Source organism: Vipera berus (assembly GCF_964194415.1).
Source record: "Vipera berus genome assembly, chromosome: 2".
Lineage (NCBI taxonomy): Eukaryota > Metazoa > Chordata > Lepidosauria > Squamata > Viperidae > Vipera > Vipera berus.
In genome coordinates, this window is record NC_138203.1 from 111,846,385 (window position 1) to 111,849,846 (window position 3,462).

The window sequence follows — 3,462 nt, forward strand, 5'->3', positions numbered from 1 at the left end:
TACCGAGCTGCAGTTTTAATTTAGCTTGGGCTCTGGTAGTTACTGGCGCTGCCAGTTGTGATTCCACTATAAGTGGTTTAGAATTGGTGGCTTGCATGCTGTTATATTGGGGCATGTGATATAGTGCATCTGCCAGGAAGTTCTTTCCCCCCGGCAAATGCTTGAGCGTAAAGTGGAATTGGTGAAAATGTTGGGACCAGCAGGCTTGCTTGGGGTTGAGCTTCCTGGGTATTTTAAAGGCTTCCAGATTTTTGTGGTGTGTCCACACCTGAAAAGGGATTTTATTCCCTTCAAGGAACTGGTACCATGTAAGTTATGACCAACGTATCCCATATGCCTCTTTCTCCCACACAGGCCAGCGCTGTTCCATTTTGGTGAATTTCTTGGATGTATATGCACAGGGTTGCAGTACCCCTTCATTGTTTTCTTGTAATAGTACAGCACCCACTGCCACATCACTTGCATCCGCCTGTATTACAAAGGGCTTATCCATGTCTGGGTGCCTCAGTACTGGTTCTGCAGAAGAATCTCTTTAATCTCTCAAATGCCGCTTGGCATTCCACTGTCCATTTTAGTGGCTGGCTAAGCTTTACTGAGGATACTCTCTTCATTTTTAATAAGTTTGTGAGGGGCAAATGAGGGGATGAATTGGTGGTAAAAGTTTGCAAAGCCCAGGGAACTTTGCAGTTGCTTTCTTGTGTGAGGTGGTGCCCATTCTAATACTGCTCTGACCTTCTCTAGGTCCATTTTAATGCCCTGTGGGGATATGCGATAACCCAAGTAATCTATTCTTTCCTGGTGGAATTCACAATTTGATAATTTGGCATATAGGTGGGCAGCTTGCAGTTTCTTTAAAACCACTCTGACTAGGTTGACATGTTCCTCTTTTGATTTGGTGAAAATAAGGATGTTGTCTAGATAAACCAGGACCCCCTTAAATAGGTGCTCCCTTAGTACCTCATTGATTAATTGCTTAAATACTGTGGGGGTCCCTTGTAATCCAAATGGCAAACCTTTGAATTGGTAGCACCCCATTGTGCAATTAAATGTGGTTTTCCATTCATCCCCTTCCTTAATTCTAACATGGTAATACGCTTCCCTTAGATCTAATTTAGTAATAAATTTATGTTGGAATAACCATGATCTCTGTTCCTATACATGTAGCTGGCTAGTACTTTTCTGGCTAGTACTTTTCTACCATGGAAAGTCTTCAGTGAACCATGTGCAAGGAAGTAAGCCATAAACCCAGAGAGGCCATTTGGCTACAGCCAGATAAGGTCAGTGAACCATGTGCAAGGAAGTAAGCCATAAACCCAGAGAGGCCATTTGGCTACAGCCAGATAAGGTCAGTGAACCATGTGCAAGGAAGTAAGCCATAAACCCAGAAAACAAAGGAACCTAGGAGAGGCCATTTGGCTGCAGCCAGATAAGGGCATGGTCACAGTATTCCTCCACACCATTGGCTATTCAATTTAAGGTAAATTCTGACGTCTCCTGCAAATGATTGGTCATTACTGTATTTGAATCTACCTCTAACACCTATGTCCCTTTAGGATAGTTTAGAAGAACACATGTGTAACCATGATTGGTCTATTTGAATAACAATAAAATGTGATTGGTTGCTTTTGCTATAAATAAACAAGGTCCACTGCTCCTCGTGGTTGAGTGTCCAGCATCCAGGGTGCATCCCAGGAGCAGCGGGGCCCTTTCCCCGAGAGATCTCTGTGTCTTTCTTTCATGGGCGCTAACCCTGGGCAGGAGCAGCCTCTGCCCAGCTTCACCAGCAGCATCCCAGCAACAGCAGCTTCCCTGCATCCCTGCAAATTTAGGCTTGGCTGGCTCAATGAACCCCCTTTCTAGGTTTTTCTTTATGAATCTTTCCATTTCCTCCTTCTCCTTTGGGCTCATGGAGTATAATCTGGGCTTTGGGAGTTTTGCCCCGGGCTTGAATTCTATGGCACAGTCCATGGATTGGTGTGGGGGGGGGGGAGCTCATCCGCCCTCTCCTCGCTGAAAACTTCAGCAAGATATCTGTATTCCTCTGGTATTTCAGGTAGCCCCTTTTCTTCTCCCATGAATGCTTTTCCATTCTTAAATTTTGTTGATCCCCTTGGGGTTTTAAGTCCATAGGGTCCCCCTACAGGAAGTTGATTTCTGCTGTCCTCCAATTTACCTAGGAGTTCCATTTCTTTAACCATTCCATCCCTAGAATCATTGGGCATTCCATGCCTGGGGTCACTACGAACATTATGTCTTCCTCATGGTTCCCCATGGATAGGTGGACTGGTAAAGTGGCTAGGGTAGCTGGCACCCCCCGTGTTATGGACCCATCTAACTGGCCAAATGAAATTGGTTGTTCTAGCCTCCTCAATGGAATGCCCAGATTTCCCACTAGTGTCAGGCTAATGAGGCAGCAGGTGCAACCAGAGTCTATTAATGCTTTCACCTTGACAGCTTCGGGCATGGAGGGAATTAATCTACTTCACTGTCTTGAGGATGGGTGCGATGGGTCCATTTAACATGGGTTTGCCCTCTAAGCTGTCGTCTGAGGTGTCCACCGGACCTGCAGTGTAGAGTGGAGTTCCTTCCCCATGTTGGGCAGGGGTGGGGATTCCACAGCCTCTATCACTCTCATGGTGGATTATTTTGGCTTTGCTGGGGATTTCCTGGATTTGCTGGCCAGTGATCTGTCTGGGTTGTGCTGGGGGGCTTTTGAGAGACATTCTATGACCTGATGCCCCTCTCTCCCACATTTGAAACAGCCCACTGCCTTCTTGGCCATAGCTGATAGCTTCACTGGCTCGCACGTTGGCTCAGGCGGTGAGCAGCTCCATTGTTTTCCTCGGTGGTGCCTCTTCAGTATGTCTATCTCTGCTTCCTTTGCCAGGACGTACCATTCATTGAGTTGGTGTAGATCGTAATTTAGGCCACCTTTGAAATGGTTAAGGAGTATGTCTTCTGGCCAGTTTAGCTTGCTGGCAATAGCCTGGAATTCTTGCATATATTCGGCTACCAGCTGTCTACCTTGCCTCATCATTCTGATTCTTTCGCAGACTTTGCAATCAGCTAGGGGGTCATCAAATTGCCTTCTCAAAGAGGACATGAAATGGTTGAAGTCGTTGAGCTCTGGGGCATTGGAGTCATGCACATTCACCACCCAATCTGTGGCTGGTCCATCCAGAGCAGATTGCACAATCCGGATACGGGCTTTGTCGCTAGGGATGTGCCAGCCATATTCTTCCATGTAGTTGAGGACTTGGGTTAGGAAAAACCCCAAGCATGTCAGCTCCCCCTTGAATTTTGCGTCCAGTGGCAGGAATCTTTGAATGGATCAGGCCTTCATTGTAGGTGCTATTGTCTTCCATCCAGATCACCATCTGTGGGTTGGTGGGGAGTGGGGGCTGCTGAAATGGTTGCTACTGGATCAGTGGATGTCCCTATGACTGCAGGTTCCAATTCCCC

The 3,462-nt window shown here is 46.7% G+C and overlaps 1 long non-coding RNA gene across 1 annotated transcript; it reads left to right on the top strand.

Moving 5' to 3' along the window:
- The first annotated feature begins 1,131 nt into the window (after positions 1-1,131).
- Positions 1,132-1,717, top strand: LOC308661839. The gene is made up of 2 exons (XR_014025027.1): positions 1,132-1,277; positions 1,346-1,717. It is a non-coding gene; the product is annotated as an uncharacterized lncRNA (long non-coding RNA).
- The last annotated feature ends 1,745 nt before the right edge of the window (positions 1,718-3,462 follow it).